General features: G+C 41.7%; 1 protein-coding gene across 2 annotated transcripts in view; it reads right to left on the minus strand.

Annotated features, from left to right (window-relative positions):
* The window catches only part of LOC124612570 (uncharacterized protein C6orf132 homolog), a 284,388-nt gene that overhangs the window by 80,988 nt on the left and 182,994 nt on the right, over nucleotides 1–20,406 (minus strand). For both annotated transcript variants that reach the window (XM_047140854.1, XM_047140855.1), the window contains one exon: nucleotides 6,977–7,105. The gene's annotated coding sequence lies outside the window, so the exon portion shown is untranslated. The remainder of the gene's footprint in view (nucleotides 1–6,976; nucleotides 7,106–20,406) is intronic.

Genomic DNA, 20,406 nt, shown 5'->3' on the forward strand with positions numbered 1-20,406 from the left:
AAATTTGGTCGTCTTCATAAGCCATGATGCTTAAGCGTCATGGTTAATATTACGAAGGATTTTGTGCACACTCTCTTCAATGTACACTGATTAGTCAATATTGCCTAAGATTTATGGTTTCTTAAGAGGTGTATAGTATATGTCGATCACCTTCCTTCATGGATACTGTCGATTTTCTATAAAATAATGGAGTACATATCACACATCTATATGGCAGCACATCACGGGAATTACGTATTTAGATACTGTTGACCTCACATCTATTACGTGATTGTAACAATAAGATTCAGAAGTGAATAGACGGTTTTTCTCGTACGACTAATAGAATATATTGTGGTACAATTATAAATCTTCTGTTATGCAGACTACTGCATTATTTTCATTAACGTAACAGGTGATACCGAGAGGATAACAAGATAAATGTTTCAAAATTATGAAGAAAATCATGCAGACATCACAACCTTAACAGCTGACAAAGTAAGAAGTGGCAGTCCGTTAGTTTCACAAAAAATAGTTGAGTACTGAGAGCTCTCTAATAACGTCCGTGAGAGAGCGCTTTCATTTTCTGTTGTTCGCAGTTCTTTCCCACGCTTATCAAGATACAGAAAGAGAAATTAGAAATTTTTGAGAGACACAGGGAGATCGAATCGTTCTTCTCTCTATTGAAAGGAACGCAGAAGCTAGTGCACTGTATTCTACAACAGTCTGCATATGTTCACAGCATACACTCCGACACATACTGATTTGTTTTAGATGTGAGTACTCCCATACGGAAAGAACACTGAACTTTTAGGTTGGTTGGTCGGTTGGTTGGGGGAAGAGACCAAACAGCGAGGTCATCGGTCTCATCGGATTAGGGAAGGACGGGGAAGGAAGTCGGCCGTGCCCTTTCAGAGGAACCATCCCGGCATTTGCCTAGAGCGATTTAGGGAAATCACGGAAAACCTAAATCAGGATGGCCGGACGTGGGATTGAACCGTCGTCCTCCCGAATGCGAGTCCAGTGTGCTAACCACTGCGCCACCTCGCTCGGTGAACTTTTAGGAAAGTGCATCGGAAACAGGACGACAAATCTCCCACTTAAATATTAGACACGAGGTCAACGTTGTAAATATGCACGAGGTTAGACGGAATGTAAAATAAATACATATGATTAAAAGCTAATTGCAGTAGCTTCCGTAAACACAGATTTTCAAAACACTTTTTGCTACTGGTTTGAATACAGTCTCAATAAGAGAGAGGCCATTATCGTTACTGCCATTTTCAGCCTATTTCAGACAAATATGCCGCATACGTAGAAACTTTGTGAAAGTTAACCGTAGAGCCACTTTCTCGACTCTCCGCTTGCTACCAGATTTTGGAAACTTCGTTTCCGTATCACTTTTAATAAAACAAGTTGCTGACCATAAAAACTGCAAATTGGTGTCAATTGTAAAATAAGTTGTTTATGCAAATGATGCGTTTCAATGCAACTGCACAAAACAGTAAGCGGTTACATGAAATATATTTTTTAAATGTGTAAAGGTTATGCAGCGGGGTTTCAGTTCAGAAATCATATTTTGATATACATCGTCAGCGAGAAGATCGCGTTATGATTCGTATAAGAAAGAGAAAAGACTATAAGAGCATACTGGAATTCGACAGCAGCATGATTTTTGGCGATGGAAAATGCAGTATTGTTCAGCGACAAGGCTGCAGCACAGCAGTTCGACGTTTGTTGCTTACGAAAATTGCATTGATGGGTTCAGGAAGGCCAGTTCAACGCCACGCAGAATCTCCTCGGCCCAGTGCGATTAGCGCCCGAGGGGAGTAACTTGTTACTCGCTCGGCCCTGCAACATATACAGCCACATTACGGTCCTTCGGTTAGACATTGGGCTTCTTTCCAATAAGATAAGTTTACACATGGACAGAGCGTCAACGTGTGACCTACCATGGATTGTCAGCTCGGTGATCATTGCTGTGGTTTCCCTCGATGCGGCATCAGAAAGGCTCACTGACAATGATTTGCCGAACATCGGCACTCGAGACAAGTATTTTACCGCGTCGTGTTGTCAGACGAATCCCGGATATGCGTATAGCATCGCCACAGTCATGCGCCCTTGTGTGGAGCCTCTGAGGAGAACAAAAGATGCCAGATAGTATTCGGTGACATCGTACATGTGCAGCACCAGGCATGATGGCTTGTGGTGCTATCGGGTGTGTAACACTTGGCTGTGGCTGTGCCCTGTATTCGAGATTTCCGTGATATAAACTTTCAACAAGATAACGCAAGACTACCTCTTACCAGTGCTCTCCTAACCTATCTCGATGCAGAGTGTGTCCGACCACTGCCCTTGCCAGCAACCTCTCCATATCTCTCACCCAGCAATAACATCTTTCAACAAGATAACGCAAGACCACAAATTGCTTGTGCTCTCCCAACCTACCTTGACACGGAGCGTGTTCGACTATTACTCTGGCCAGCCATTTCTCCATAACTCTTACCCGAAAATATCTGGTCATGGGTTGCCGAGGGAATGACCGGCCACCATTTGCCAGCTACTACAATAGACGGACTAAAGCACAGAGTCAAAGCTACATGCAGTGACTTATATGGATATTTTAGTGATCAGCAGTATAAACTAATCAAAAGTTTCTGGCCACTTATTACTGGACACTCATAAGAGGTGTGTCCACCTTTCGCCTGCATGAGGGAATACATTCTTGGGTCACTTTCAGAGAGGTGTATGAATGTTTCTGGAGGAATGACAGGCCATTCTTTCTCAAGAACCGACACCACACAAATGAGTGACGATGGACACTAGAGTCAAAAGCGAAGTCGACGATCTAACTCATCACAAAGGTGTTGGATTGAGGACGGGACACTGGGCAGGACAGTAGGTCAGTCCACCTCATGAATGTCATCGTCCACAAACCTTTGCCTCACAGACGCCGCTTTATGAGATGCTGACACAAACAGCCACAGCCTCCGATTTGTTCCTCTACTGTACACAGCAGGAAATGTTATAAAATGTCTCCATTTCTTCCTGTATTTACCGTTTTCATAAGCGCGATAAAGAGATTAAACAAAACCACGAAATATGTCCCTTCTACGTACTTCACTGCTGGTGCTAAACATGATGGCAGGCAAAGCTCTCAAGGAATCACCGAACACAAACTTTTCTATCGGATTGCATGAAAAATCACTCGTTTCCAACCTTGGTTGTTCAGTGGCATCGCTCTTTACATAGGCTCAAGAGTCGCTTAGCGTTGACGCCAGAAATGTGTGGGTGATTTCCCGTTGTGGGTGATTTCCCGTGTACTCATGAAATATGGCAAGAAGTATCTGCCCACGGTAGCTGAGTGGTAAGCGCGAAGGAATGTCCATCGTAAGTGACAGGGTTCGATTCCCGGCTGGGTCAGAGATTTTTCTCCCCTCAGGGACTGGATGTTATGTTGTCCCAATCATCATCATCATTTCATCCCCATCGACGAGCAAGTCGCCGAAGTGGCGTCAAATCGAAAGACTTGCACCTGTCGAATGGTCTACCCAACGGGAGGCCCTAGTCACACGACATTTACATTTTTTTATGGCAAGAAGCAAATAGTTTCACACAAAAAATGAAGGAAAAAATCTGAAAATTGTTAATTTCTAATTATATCACTTGAAAATATCTTTATGTTCTTTGTTGTTTATCTGTATGTCTGTCTGTACGTCTGTTTCGACCCCCTTTTTCCAGTAACAGGAAGAGGTATTTCGTTGAAATTAATGTGAGATTCTGGAGCCTACAGTCCATTGGCAGTGGAAAGTTTAAGCTTCTAAGTAAATGCAATCAAAATATACCGTCCTTTCTGTGACATATTTTGATAATTCCAAACTCACTCATCAAAATTTATATATGAACCATTTCTTTACATTATTAAGTAAGTACTGAACACTTCTAGAGCAGGTACCAATCGCGCTTGTCCGATATTTTAAGTGATGGCGTTCAGTTTTTGTGTGTTCCAGTCGTTTTATGTAATTACAAAAATTACTCCGGGAAATTGAGGTTTACCAAACATGAAAACATGTTCCGACGTGTCATGCACCGAGGAACCAACTGAAATCGAGAAAAAGTTGTGAGTTCCGTATTTAATAGTCAATCAGTTACGTTATTACTTTAGAATACAACAATAATAATCAGCGAAACAAAGTCAAGCAGCTTATCGAAGACCAGATACAAGATAAATACATTTTGAAATAGAAGCTATTGGAAATTAAAACAAATCTCCATTTTCGAGAGATAAAACTGCTGAGACATTAAAGTAGCTCAGTTCATACGGAAGTGTCACATGTTACTAAGTAAAAGACCTCTTTCTGTTTCAGGGTACAGGATAGTGCATGGCCGATAACGAATAGCTTACCTTGCCACATATTCCATGTATAAATCTGTAAGTGTACAACGTTTTACTCGTCATAAAAATTGTACCCGAAGAGAACTATATATTCCAAACAGCTTTAAAATATTATACAGCACTTAAATGGGTAGAACGGCATGTATTTGCAAATGCTGCTCAAAATGCAACGCGTGTCTAACAACAACAAATACTGTAGAAAAGGGAGCAAACTGCTCATGGCGGTCTCTGGTGCGCATTCCTCCATGTCATTCTGAAATTAGTCACTAAACTGAGTACCGACCAAAAAGCATCAATAAATGTATTCGCAATTGCGAATATGGACAACCATAAGAATGGAATGACGACAATAAACGTTTGTGCCTAACCGGGACTCGAACCAAGATTTCGCGAGCGAGCAGCCGCCTTACCATTTGGCTATAAGTGCATGACTCATGGTGCAAAACCCAAACTTCCATATGTCGCCAACCATGTCGCCTGCACGCATACATAAATTACGGATATTCCTGTACGGGGTAGACATTTTAGTTGAAAGTCGCTTGCCCGTGTCGGCAGACAAGCACAATATTGCAGTGCCTGTACGAAATACGTTCCAAAGTTCCTTTGGCCAAGCATGCATCCGGGTTCGAGTCCCGGGCCGGTGCAAATTTTCACTGTCGTCATTGCTTTCTACAGCTTATGGTTGTCCATTATCACAAATAACATATTTCATAAACGGCTGTAATCGTCGCAGTGCCTCTTTCTTTGGACATACATTCACGTCCAACGGAACTTCGCATAGTAATTCGGAAAAGCGCAGGCACGGCAACATCGCAAAAAACGTCATGTGTTCCCACTTACACTATCCTCTACGTACAACACTCTCCCATACTGGGCCACATCAACTAGTGAACAACCACATCACCTTCGCGCTTTGTGATCCATAACCCACTTTCCCGTGCACGCACTTCACTTCAGGTGCCACACGTCACACAGCATGCAGAATCACTGAGAAAAGTACTTCCACCTAATCCTCTTCAAATAAATGATCGATACTTACCTTCAACAAGATAATGTTCTGCAAAAGCTCTGCTTTTGTTCGGAATGGACTTTTGTATCTAAATATCACAGTATTGGATTTTAAACAGATTTTCATACACCCACGTCTTACAAAAGAAAATTAAACTGAAAGGATACAGTGACGACAAAGGTAGATTGAACGAGGAAAAATATTTTGCCGTTGCGGTAAACGGTTCCTTATTATCGACAATTTTCTTCTGCAGTTGAAACCCCCAATTTTCATTAATCGTAGATCATAGACTGAAAACTTAGTAAATTATATTGAAACAAACAATGAGTAAAACAAAGATCAGTCACAATTTCCAAGAATGAACGACTTACTTTAAGGTGAGTAATTGCGGCGTTAAGGTCATCATCGGTCATTTTTCCTGGGTTCTTTTGTATGTTATATTTTTAATTACGATGGGAAAACATGTTTTGGAATCAAAATGGTACTCATGAAAAAATAATTCCTCTGTATTATTCTGGATAGAGAACTATTCTCTGAATGAAGAACACGTAAGACATCAGAAGACAAGTATGAAGTAAGTTGATGATGCGATCAGGGAAGAAACCAGTGGCAGATAAATACGTCATTTGTTAGTTTGAGATGTTACTGCTACCTTTATTTCTTTTGTCTTCTGCTTGAAGACACTGTTTAGCCATCAATAATTATTTTGCTTAGCTATCAACAGTCACAAAAAGAACAATTTTTCTCGGCGTAGCAGTGAAGACATTGCTCCAAAGTAACTGAACAAAATTTCTTCACTATTATCAAACAATCGAAACCATCTTAGTTTCTGCTCACAAAAGTAGTAATCCAGTTTTTCTCTACAAAACCGTTTGTAAATAGGTTGGTAAGGTCACTACTTTGCGGTAGCGTTCTAGCATCCCGCGTACGGGGTCCCGGGTTGGATTCCCGGCGGGGTCAGGGATTTTCTCTGCCTCGTGATGACTGGGTGTTGTGTGTTCCTCATCATCATTTCATCATCACTGACGCACGCAAGTCGCCGAAGTGGCGTCAACTAGAAAGAACTTGCAATACGGCAGCCGAACTTCCTCGCATGGGGCCTCCCGGCCAACAATGCCACACGATCATTTAATTTTTTCAACTACTAAATCGGTGATTTCATCTTCTCTACAGATATGAGGTCAAAGTTTAAAATTACAGACTAAAATAAATCTTATCACACATCTAAGAACTTCGTTACCATTTTTAATTTTAAGCCGAGTAATACTTGTAACCCAAGCTTTCTCCGCTAGGAGAGGAGTTGTTCTCTGTATTGTCATAACGTGGAACAAGAGAGAGTTAAGTGATTAATACCTCCAGCGTCCGAATTTGTTATATTTAAGCGATGCAAAAGTTAAGGGAATGACTGTGCTGGGCTCAGCGTAGCAAGCCAAGTTAAACGAGGTGTGAGGGGCTGAACACGTCTGTTACATTACTGGGTGTGAAATTACCATTTTTTAATAACGTTACGTGAAAGAATCGAAAGGGCTCACAGTTGCTAAACAAATTTTTGACAGAGAGGAGAGAGAGTTCCCGGACACCAGAGTACTCACTTGTCAGCAGAGCAGGCTTCATCGTCACCTGCCCCGTGTGGTCCTCGTGGAGCAGCAACTGGTAGCGGGTCCGTAGAAACCCTCAGAGCCCGGCTGCGTCCAGCCGGCACGGCCGCCGCCGCCGCCTCCCTGCCGACAAAACAGGATGCCATGAGAACGGGGAAAACGTGCTTGCTCTGTCTGCGATCTCTCCTCTATACCTCATTCTGCCTGCTCCGGATGTCCCTCTGTATATCTGCAGAAGACATTGTTTAGATGGAGGTACAACTGCTTGCTTTCGACCACGAAGTAGTTCTTGTTATTATCTTGTGATGCTGAAAACAAGATACTGATCATTGGTATACATGGTAAGATGAAAACGACATTTTTGATTAGAAACTTTTTGACGTAAACTATCCAAGTTTGCAACAAAGAGAACCACGGCAGCAAAGTCCGTAAGGCAGTTTCTAAAGCCGATAGAAGAGGCTGAACGCAGGAGTAATTATTCGACCCTGTCTTTCTTTTTCTTCTTCAAAGTTCGGTATCATTTAAGGGGAACAGCAGTGAAAACGTATCCAAAATTGGTTTTTTAATTTTTGTCTTAAGAAATTCTTTGTAGTTTTCGGCACAAAAAAGAGTTTACTTCGAAGAAATTGCACCGAAGAAATCAGGGGAATTTACAAGTTTTTGCACACATGATGATGCCCTCATGTCACACAGACAGCACTGTTAAAAACAGAATGTACTTATGCATCTACATCTGATCTCCTCAGGCCGCCTGGTGGCACGTGGTGGAGGGTACCCCGTACCACTACTAGACATTTCCTTTGCTGTTTCACTAGCAAACAGAACAGAGTTAAAGCGACTGTCTGTATGCCTCCGTATGAGCCCTAATTTCTCGTATCTTATATTCGTGCTCCTTAGGCGCAATGTATGTCGGAGGCTACATAATAATTCTGCAGTTAGATTCAAATGCACGATCTCTAAATTTACTCAATAGTCTTCCTCGAAAACAATATCGCCTTTCCTTCAGGGATTCCCATGTGAGTTCCCGAAACATCTGCGTAACATTTGCCTGTTGTCCCAACCTACCAATAGCAAATCTAGCAGCCTGCCTCTGAATTGCTTCTATGTCTTTCCTTAATCCGAAATTGTACGAATGCCAAACATTCGAGCTGTACTCACTTTTCTGTTTTTATGCCTTTTTAGTCTCTAATGTCTTAGTGACACAAGATTATTAGAGAATTAACTTTATAGTAGGACTCACAAGACACAAATGAAGGTTTTAACGACTGTATATTGGAACGGTTACCAGAAATTCTGCTAATAGGGTTAAACACATGTGTGCTGGATGCTCTGCTGTGATCCAGTGATGGTGCAGTGACAATGTTTAGGGATATGGAACTGATGGGAGAGCCTGGTGGACTAAATATGCAAAGAAATTTAATTGTCATCGAAAGCAGGAGACCCTTCGAAGCAGAGAAATCAATGTTGGCCGTGCGGTTCTAGGCGCTCCAGTCCGGAGCCGCGCTGCTGCTCCGGTCGTAGGTTCGAATCCTGCCTCGGGCATGGCTGTGTGTGATGTCCTTAGGTTAGTTAGGTTTAAGTAGTTCTAAATTCTAGGGGACTGATGACCACAGCAGTTGAGTCCCATAGTGCTCAGAGCCATTTGAACCATTTTGAAAATCAATGTTGGAGTTCATTAAAGAAGCAAGAAATAGAAGAGGAAAAAGGAGGGAGAACAATACCAGAAACGAGATGAATATGGACCTAGGATGCATTAGTGTTATGCAAAGTAGGTAGAAAAACAAGCTTTAACTTGAATCACCCGAAATTGCACTTTTTTGATGATTTGGTATACACTGGTTAGAAACTATTAAAGAGAGAGGGCCGAAATTTTGTATACAGTCTTCAAATATACTCAACTGAAAAGTGGACTACCTTATTCCTTAAATTCGAAAATTGAAGACATATTTAAGGAAAAACTGAGTTAATTACTGAAATTTTTGGACCATAATTTATGACGGCAACATGTCTTAAAGCTCTAGTTTAAACATAGTGGTATAAAGCACTTCTACAAAAAAATCTAACATTTACTTTGTTTTTATTTCTAGGTGTGTGTCCAATGCTGTAGATGCACTGATAATTCGAAACATTATGATCCCCTGCTTAAAATCTTGTTTGTCAGTCTTTAGAGCGAAGTACATCACTGATTTCCCGTGTGAGGGATCCCACAGTTTATTCGTAGGTTTGTGGAGGTATGTAGCATTGGGCGTCTGCGCATAGGTCATGTAATTCTAAATTAATAATATGGAAGAGACCAGGAGGAGAAACACGGAAATGTGAAGCACTGGATGGTAAGGACCAGTAAACGTGCGCAGTACAAAATTAACAGCAAGAAAAATACGAGAACCATAAAGAACTGAAACACTGGGACGAACGTCACGAGAAGTATAAGCTATTATTTTTGTGCAGTTGCGAGTGTAGAAATACGAGCTAAGCTCTCTGCCGGCTACCGACGCATTTACAAAATTATTTTATAAATACCGCGCTATCGTCATGCTTTCTTTTTCAAGCTAAGGTGAAAATTTTCAAGAGAGACGAGCAGCAACAGCGCTCTCCACGTTAAAACAAGGAACATGAGCGAGATGAAAACTCTTTGAATGCGACATCCCCTAAATGGCGGTGTTTAGCGCAATTTTCTATGCTATGCCTCTCCACAAGGTCTTTCAACAAAGTGTCATCCCCCCTTATTGTTTATACTCGAGCTACTTTCTGGCAACAGTGCCACTCCCGCTATCTTTTCTTGGTTCGCGCCGACGTATCCAGCGCGTGATTCACGCTGACGTCGCGAGGCACCGCGTCTTTGTGGAGTGGCGGCGTTGTTAACAATCCGCAGCAGATACCTGCTACCAGCCGCTCGCTACTCGCTCTCCGGCGCCTGCGTCCTCCATGAAGCAGAGCTTTGCTAGCCGCGCTGGAAACAAGCGACGGCGTGAATGGCGCCGTTCGTTACCGCAAAGCTGAGTCTTTCCTCGCCGCGGCACACACACACACACACACACACACACACACGCACACACACACACACACACACACACACACACACACACACACATTCGGTTCGTCTTTCAGAGGGCCGCCAGTTACTCGGAACTGGGAATCCGCGTGGCAACTCGTAAGCATGACATGAATGCACGTGCGGTTCTGCTGATGAGGTGCGAACCCTCACGTGTCGTCGGCGAGTTTGTCACACGACCGTCGGAGACCATCAGTTGCTTTCTGCGCGACTGTGATGACACCGTTAGGGAATCGCGTTCACGGTGCGTCAGCGATCGTTCTTTGAACATCCCGAGCTCTACATAATTTCGATGCACGTGTGTAAAGGCTCTTCCTGGTATCACGTTACACTTTACAACTGCACAGCGATCGTTAGAGACTTTCGTTGATTTTACTCTCAATACAGTTGTTCATATGCAAACTGTTACACTACCATTATGCACACTCCACGCATCAAATATTGAACACAGAAACATTAAACTCCAATATATCATTTTTTGCTCGAACGTATGGGTTTCTGTACACTTTACCCAGTGAAATTTGTGCCAAGTAAAAGTCTAAAGATACTCCTGTTGTTCCATTCCCTGTTGCTATCGATATCATCCTATACTCATCTGACCAGAAATCCTTGTCTTCTTTCCATTTCACTTAACTAACCCCAACTATATGTAGATTAAGAATTAGCATTTCCTTCTCAGGTTTTCTATCTTGCTGCGTTCAAACTTCAGACTTTCCAAGCACCGACTCGTAAAATGTCACTCCTTCGCTGGTTATTCAATCTTTTTTCTTGCGACTACTTCCGTCCCAGGCAGGCCGGTATTCCGAATGGGCGACTAATTCGGAATCTTTTTCCCAACGAAGAGATCATCATGACACATTTTCAATTAAAGGCCACATTTCTTGTGGGTACCAAATTATCTGTCTGCAATGTAGTGGTTTCCAACGCCTTCTGCGTCCTTATGGCGTTGATCATTGCTTACTCTTCCACCTTTTTGGGGCAATTTCCCACCCCAACGGCAAGAAAACGCCCTGAATCTCTGTCCTCTCCTCCATCCTCTTGCAGAAGGCCTTTAGCATAACATGGGTGATTTCTTATGCTGTAGGTCTTAAACCACCATTGCTGATGATTTTTACTCAAAATTTAAGCAATGGTCAGATTCGAACCCGGGACCGAGAACGTTTAGTTTACTCGTCAAAGACTCTACGTAATGATCACTTAACCACGCTGACAACGAAACGAGATTGCTGCCATTAGTAATAAAATATACGTCGTTAGTTATTAGCTGGCACGGTGTCGGGAGGCATGCAAATTTGTTTACTTGCTGGAGGACGTCTCAAAATAGCTTTCATGTGAAACAAAGCGTCGTCTTTCGTTCATTCCATAGACATACATCAATACGCCACAACAAACAGTTCCCAACTAAATGGACCAATTTCGATTCGATATAGAAAACGTAAAAACAATGGTATTGCTTCCAAATATATCTTAAAACGTTTAAGAGATTATTCTCACGACATTACAAACTAAAATTTAGCATTAACGATGTGATGGTTTCGATTAATACCATGCCATCCGTTGACTTTCCATTAACAAGCAAAATTAAGAGAACATAAATACCATGACTGCTCCATGACATGGAGCAGGCATGGGAGCTGCAAGGCGGAACCACATTAACCTGTACGTGACGAGTTCTTAGTTTACACTGTGTGAACACGACAGCTACATATCTTTCTGGTCGCTAACAGCAATAAATCTCCCATCGCCCCCTGCGAACAGGAGTGCGGATAATTTTGGTCAAATGCCTATCCTCAAACGGTCTACCCTCTTTAATATCAGAGCCTCCCCAAAGTAATATCCTGTGCTGATGATAACGATTGACTGCTACACGTTGCTGAATATTGATACACAATTACGCGTCATTTAATTTAAACCGCCAGCAACACGAAATAATTGATTATGTCATTATTAATGGAAACAACATTTACGTAATGCGCTATCAGAAATTTATTTACACGATCTGAAAATCGTATTGCCTTACATAAAAATTTCAGTGGCGGTGTTTGAGGGAGGGGAGAAAAGCAAATGTTCCTCTAGTGTATTTAAATTATGGAGCGACCTATTACCGTATTCTAAGGTCATAACAAACGCAACTAGATGTCTTAACCGTATATATCTAGGCAAATATTATCATTTAATTACTCTAAGTTAATATAGACTGAAAATGGAAAAGAGACAGAGAAACATACTACAACAAATGAAATTCGTCTGCATATAATAGTACTCTTCGACATTTACTGTGTAAACGAAAAGAAATCTTTTGTCTGGCAGCCGAGGCGAGAGAGAAAGATCTGGGATTTGCCCGGAAGCTGTTCTGGAACTGGCCTCTTCTCATTTGTGAATATTCTGTGACCCATTTCGAAGATTACAAACTAGCCTCGGTATATGTTCTGGTGTCCACACTACTGTTAGAAACACACCGCTTCATTGAAACCCCTGTTCGGAACGTTGAGCGGCAAGGTAGCAGCAAGACAGGTAGTACCACGTTTTTGGATAATCTGTTGCAATAAAAACAGACTAACAAGGTGCTCTTACTGGATCTAATAGACAGGATACATCTAGCCTCACTAACAGAGTCTTGAAATATTTGTTTGGAAGCTATTCTGAAGTGAGGAAACAGAAACACCTTAAGATGTAGTTCAAGCTCGGAAAAGCTTTTATCTCTTTTCCTTTTAGCAGACACTTTCTTTCACCGTGAGTATTATTATGTTATAGGCAACAGGAAAGGCCTGTTTTTAAATTACTGGCAAGATACGGGGTTCATGTCACTGTTTAAAAAGTAAAATGTAGCTGCCGTCGTACATTTCGGAGTCGATCAAATACAACTGCCCGAGGCCAAAACAGAAACAATGGCCGTAAACCATCACACACTACGAATTTGTTTGTTGCACAAAACACTGTCATTGTTCGTCTACGACGTTTACTCACGACTACGAGAGTAGCACATTACGTACCAAGACTCGGCCACAAAAGCGCTCTTCTTATTCCCCACTCAAGTGGATGAACCGCGCTCACTGTTAAAATATGTTATGTACTTCGATGGAGCGGAAGGAGTGAAAGGAAACTTCATACATTAATAAGTTGTGTGGTTTAATGCAACTACTACATTATAAAGTGAAATTTCTAAGTAATTGGCAATTCGGACACATTACTGGCCTCATGTCAGTGGAATATTGAATCTTATTCAGTGTTCATTCGTGCACAGATCATTTTGGTAGGGGTGTCGAACAGTCGTTGTACACTCTTTAGCTGGAAACTGACCGACAGTTGTAACTGGCTCTTGATGTCTGATATTTTCTTAGCATGGAGACGATGCTCCACGTATGTTCTACGAGTATTAAGGACAGATGCGTAGCGTGCAGGAGTGTGAGAGAGCGATGTCCTGTGGCAAGACGGTACCTGGTCACATAACATAAGAGGTAACATAAGATGCAGGATTCCCGCGACGTACTGCTGTATTGTCAGAGTTATTTGAGTTTCTACCTGAAGTGACCTGATGTCATGTGCGATGTCTTCCCACATTCTACCGTTAAGGGCACTGAAACGGATATTTTTTTTTTTCGAAAGAAACAATGTCCGTTTTTTATTGACATGGGCCGGTTGATGTGTACGTGGAGTCGTTTGTTCATTTTTCGTTTTAATTGAGTAAAAAATTTGTATAGGTTGTAGTTATCATATAAATGGAAAATATTATTTGTGTGTAAGGTAACGAGATGGCCCAGTTGGCATATATTTTATCCATGTAAAATTTCGTCTAGTGGAGTCTTTTGTTGTTCAGTTATTTACATGTTCCACAGATTATTTGAACGACTTCTTCATCGAAATGATGCAACTATACAAATACAAAGCTATTTTTTTTTACTGGCTATCAGTTTTGAAGTAGAAATTCGTCAGTGGAATAGAAGGAGACATGATTTTAAATCAGATTTAAAACTTGCTTCTTTACCTGTTAGACATTTTATCTTACTTCGCAAATGATCAAAAATTTTTGTTGCTCTGAACAACGGACAGCCTTAACAATGAATAATAAATGTCAGTTTTCGCTCTGTTGTCGCAGGTTTGTATATCACTGTTGTCCTCAAACTTTGATGGATTACTAACGACGAATTTAACTAGCGAATATAGGAATTGCCACGATGCAGTAAAAATTTCTGCCTCTTTGAAGAGGTACCTACATGACGTCCGTGGGTGAACACCGCTTATTATTCGTAATTATTCGTACTGATAGCTTTTGTGCAATCAATACTATCTTGCTGCGTGATGAGCTACTCCAGAAAATTGTTCCGAAAGACATTACTTAGTAGAAATAGGCAAAATATGTCAAGAGGTTGATACTTTTGTTTCCAGAATTAGTAATTATACGAAGAGAAAATGTGTCTGACCTTCATTATTTGAGAAAGCTCAATAACATGCTTACTTCAGTTCACATTTTCATCAATATGTACACCCAAAAATTTCAACATTGAAAATGTGAGTTGCTGCCGAGCCGGAAGGAGAACGCATGAGACTGTAGCAGATGCGCTGTGTGGACATTTTCATTTGACTGTGACATGTTTTGGTAATGCACTTAAGCTTGGACTGGTCTATTGATGGAAGATTCAAAACCTGGCAGGAAATTAAAAAATCAGCGTGAAAAATTCAAATTTTTTCCTCTGGCAGTGAAACATAGTTGTTGGGCATTGATCGAGCGCTAGATAGTAGCTCTAGCCAGTCTCATCAAAAACTGTTGGATGTAAAGAGGATATTATCGTTATTAGTGTAGAAGTAGAGAGATGGTCCAGCCAGCCTAGCTAATATCCCCATGTGGCAAGAATGGGTAATGATAATAGGACAACGAACTATCACTGGAGTGCAGGTGAGTAGCATGCTGCCGAAGTACAAGTGAACAGCTGATGATAGACATATAGGAATGGGTGCGTAGTCCCACAAGTGTTTCCGAGAGATCCTTTATGTTTACTTTCCTAAGTGAAGAAAACGTGGATGTTGTGGAACAGCCGGTTTGTAAACCGCATTATTAATTAAATTGAGGTTACTGTTCTGATAAACGTGAAAATTGTTGAAAGAATATACTTTAGGATTTGAAATGTAGGGAAGCTGGAATTTAATAAGCCTCAATTTCCGGTAAGTGTGGGGTACTGTGTTAATTAGTTGGTAAAGGGGATCGAATTGTCATTTGACCTTCAGGGCTGCATTAAGGACACATTAATATTTTAAGCAATCGACTTTGTATGCATAACTACAGTGAGTTTTAAAACAAACAGGACTTACCGATTCTATGGGACATTCGTGCACAGTTTTCAAGGCCCGCATAAAATAAATTTGGAAACGAACGTGTACTTTCCGACAGTATTACTATTTCTAGCCGTAACTGGACATAAGACTCGTATCAGTATCATCTATGATTGCTAACACTATTATAATTGTGGAATGGTGAACTCCCAGAGCAGAACTGGATTCCTTTTAAATTTGCCTTTCACTTACATCAAACGTTACACTACTACAAACGTTGTCCAGGTCCCCTCGCTGTACAGGAGGTAAGAAATTTTTTGCATCATCAACGAGGCTAAATCGTTTCTCCTGTGACATCCCTCTCGTCGTTGACGAGACTCAGGGTGACATGAAAAGACGGTACAGCTATTGAGAACTTTGTACAACAGTGTTTATAATGAGTATGAAATTTACTGCTGTAGGAAGCAATAAAAAGTTTTCTATTTCATGGTACTGCTGTAGCGTATATGCAACGTAGCGATGCGCGTATAAAAGCACCGACAAGTACCAAGGTATTAGTGTACTATTCGTATCTTTCCCACGTGGGTACGGTAAATGTGGAAACGTGACCTAGGTGACATTATCACGAAATTCATCCAAACACGAGGACCATGTTGTTATTCTTTTCTTGGCTGTCGAAGGACAAACACCGGTAGACATCCATCGGACAATGAATAGTTTTTGAGAGGCAGGAACTACCAGCCCCCGACTGTAGAAAACCATCGTTATGGAGTGATTCGACATGGGGTATCTGCTGCTTAATCGTAGCACACGTCGTCATATCCCAAAAGTCTTACTGCAGAAGTTACGCCAACCCAAATGGGAGGCATTCGAGCACTCGAGCTGTAGTACTGATTTTTCCCTATGGGATTATCATGTCTTCGATCCCTTGAAAAAGTCCTTAAGGTCGACGATTTCTGTCCGACGAGGAAGTGCAACAGGCAGTTACAGACTTCTTCACACAGCAGGACGTAGTGTTTTACCAAACGGCTATCCTCAATGTTGCCTCAATGCTGTCGGTGATTTCGCCTGATTAGCATACAGATTCTGGACTGCACGGTCTTCGAATGGAAACTTTTTGATCAGTCCGTATACTAGAGTGGAGTCAGGGTTAAAGCTGGTAAAAACGTTATAGCTTTCGAGAATGAAATAATTTGTGGCTGAACGTAATAAAAAACTGATGAACTCCAGGACGTCACGTAATGGAAACGACGAACACATGCGGCGCACCAAGTATTTCATTGATAACAAGGGGCAGGTGTCGACAAAACATTCAAAGTGGATAGCACTGCAGTATCAATTATTACTTCAAAGTGAAAGGGCAGAATGGAGCTATTGTATTATCAGCATTGTCTGAAAGGAACCTCACTGACATACAATTTGGACCAGAGGCCTTGCCTATTTTAAGTAATTTCAGCTTCGTTACACTGAGGATGTCTACGTCCGTACGTCAAACAAGTAGTGGAAGTGCCAGGTACTGAACGTCACACGGAATTATTGCTTCCTGTCGTCTGTTAACACGAGGCATTATACGAGCATATGTGTCAAACATGACGCTGCGGAGTTTTGTGTATGTACTAGTTGCTTATCTAGCATACTATTTCCCAATATTTATAGTAGTGTGTTGACGGTAATTTTTCTGTCATTAATATTTATGTATGTTATTTTAAAACTGTAACAAGTTATGTGAATATCTCATTCTGTAATACGATTAGAGAGAGTGTTACAACTGATACTTACCTCAGAGACAGGTAATGAATCTAGCATCTTAGTAGAAAATGTCAGTATTGGATAACAACGGCGTTTGTGTCCGTCACTATTTTACTGTCTTGTGCAGTTCACTTTTGTACAACAACGACTTACTCACAGCAGGCTTAACTTCAGTTATAACAAACGGGGTAGTATAGCAAGTACTTTCGGAGACACAGGATGAAATATGAGCGTTATTGTAGGGCCCTTACCAGCGCGTTACTACAAGACATTGGCCGATTGTGTCGTGTCCCTTTGACGCCACCATATTTGCTGATGACAGTCATCCGAGATACTGGCGGAATGAAAAAGGTGCACCGTCACTCATTAGCAGTCCATGCTTCCCTGATATGGCCCCATTTCAAACGCAGCCATCTGTAATGTGGAGTCAAAGTCAGCCTATGCATGGGACAGCTATTCAGTAGCTCGGCTTCTGATAATCTCCACCCAGTGTTGCGCGACTACGTGGGGTGTGGTGGAGAAGCCATTATTTATACTCGGATAGCCGGTGCTGATGTGAAGGGGATGCGATGCACGTTGCCCGCAGTACGGAGATCGTTAGTTGACGTCATCACACTTCGTAGACCGGAACACTGACTGCTCTTACCGTTCCACATAGGTGTACTTTGCCATGTGAACTCTCGGATACCTGTATATTGAACGATTCGATCAGTCGATCACTTGCAGACTCACAATGAGGTCCATTTTAAAAGCTGCCAAAAGTCGTTTCATGAGCAATGAACAAGCAGTATTCTCTGTGGTCCTTCACTGTGCCCTCTGAATATATGACACATTGAATTTCCACTATACACCCTGTCACAATTCATAAGACTGTCACATATTGACAACAGCAGTGCAATCTCGTTAGAAGTCGAATCATCACACATCACAGCAACCCTGCATTTACATATCTCTTATTGGTTTGTCCAAGTACGAAATTGGGTCTCCATAATGGGTCTCCAACACTCCAAATTTTTTAGCACCTTAACCTTTTTTTCACTGTGGTGTAGCATCTCAGGCTCTGAGTTGAGCGACGCAGCAATAGCAAACGTATGAAGTCACAAAGTAGGACGAGGCAAGCGCAACAGCTGCTGCTACCTTGCGGACTTCTGATTGGCTGTTGTAGGGAAAGCTAGGAAGGACAGTTGTCTGTGAGCCAAACCGTTAATTTTCCTTTACTAATAGTTAGTAAACTTTTAATACATTCTAAACTAGTACGAGAGACCCTCAGATTACTACATTATTACGACGTAATTTGAACATAATTTTAAAGTTAATTTTAGATAAAGAATTGATACACTAAGAAGACCCCAATCACTTCGTGCGTCATCGATTATGTGTCAAATGACGGCAAAGTGAATCACTTTTCAGAAGCTCGTCAGTGCTAAATGTGATGGCATGCTGATAGTAAGTGCGTGGTTAACCTCGGTCACGCGCGAGTGAAGGATATTATATAGTCAGGAACGTTTGATATGTCTTGTGATGTACCAATGATGCGATCTTCAGTCAGAAAATAATAAAGGACTTTACTTTTTTCTAATGAGAATCAGAAAAATATACCCGAGTGAACTTGATACGCATACGCGCGATTGCCTAACTTTGTAGAACAAAGCATGTTATTTTATCTGAAGGAATTTATTTATAATATAAAAATGGATGGTATTCCTGTGACCTACCGACATCATTATTTAGATTAGATAAAAGTCTTAGTCCGATTCACAGTAATTCCTTTTCATAAATTTCAGTTCATCACTTCAGCTTTTATCTTTATCGCAAATAAATATAAGACTCAATAGACCCACAGGAAAATGTAATTATAAAATCAATTAATTCCATAAAAACTCTCCTCAGCAGCAGCTCTCATAGTCTATGAGCTACCTTTGTGCTGTTACGAGGACATCGCATGACGAAGTCGGGTTTATAACGTCTGTTCGTACCTCCATCTTTGTAGAAGTTCGTGGTTGGAAAGTTAGCTGGTCAGTTTGAAGTTAACAGCAGTACATGCTCGGCCTTCAATTCCGAAGTCTTTATCAAGCTACCGATTTCGGTGTTACATTACATCGTCATTAGGCCACCAGATGAATCAAAATATAATCGAGTGTAATAACCAACAACAATGAAGAAAACAAATAACTGATGAACGAAAGGTAGTTGAGGGAAACTAAATATTGCCAAAAAGACATGAAAGATGTAGATAAGAAATAACTAATACAACAGCAAATAATTACCAAAATTCAGTTTAAGCAAGGCGTCTCGCCAACACAGATGAAACAATGGGTAATATTAAAGTGGAATCCACGCAAAATAATAAAAAGTAGTAGGGGACAAGTATACAATGTACCCAAGTCTCTATAAATATGCACTATGTGACCAAAAGTAGCCGGACGCCTAGCTGAAAATGACTCAAGTTCGTGGCACCCTCCATCGGTAATGATGGAATTCTATTTGGTGTTGGTCCGCCCTTAGCGTTGATGGCAACTTTCACTCTCGCAGGCATACGTTAATTGAGGTTCTGGAAGGTTTCTTGAGGAATGGTAGCCCATTCTACACGGAGTGCTGCACTGAGGAGAGGTATCGATGTCGGTTGGTGAGGCCTGGCACGAAGTCGCCGTTCCAAAACACCCTGCCCTCGGATCGCTACATTGTGTACCGTGATTCGTCACTCCACACAACGTTTTCCTAGTGTTAAATCGTACAATGTTTACACTCCTTACCCCAAGAGAGGCGTCGTTTGGCATTTACCGGCGTTCTGTGTGGCTTATGAGCAGCCGCTCGACCATGAAATCCATGTCGTAGTACTTGCAGTGGATCCTGATGCAGTTTGGAATTCCTGTGTGATGGTATGGATAGATATGTCTTGCCTATTACACATTACGACCCCTCTTCAACTCTCGGCGGTCTCTGTCAGTCAACAGACGAGGTCGGCCTCTAAGCTTTTGTCCTGTACGTATCCCTTCACGTTTCCACTTCACTATCACATCGGGAACAGTGGGCCTAGTGATGTTCATGAGTGCGCAAATCTCGCGCACAGACATATGACAAGTGACACCCAATAAAAAAAAAAACGTTAAAATGTGTGTGAAATCTGATGGGACTTAACTGCTAAGGTCATCAGTCCCTTAGGTTACACACTACTTAAATTATCCTAAGGACAAACACACACATCCATGACCGAGGAAGGACTCGAACCTCCGCCGGGACCAGCCGCACAGTCCAAGACTGCAGCGCCCTAGACCGTTCGGATAATCCCGCGCGGCGACACCCAATCATCTGACCACGTTCGAAGTCCGTGAGTTCCACAGAGCGCCACATTCTG

Source organism: Schistocerca americana, chromosome 4 (genome assembly GCF_021461395.2).
Source record: "Schistocerca americana isolate TAMUIC-IGC-003095 chromosome 4, iqSchAmer2.1, whole genome shotgun sequence".
Lineage (NCBI taxonomy): Eukaryota > Metazoa > Arthropoda > Insecta > Orthoptera > Acrididae > Schistocerca > Schistocerca americana.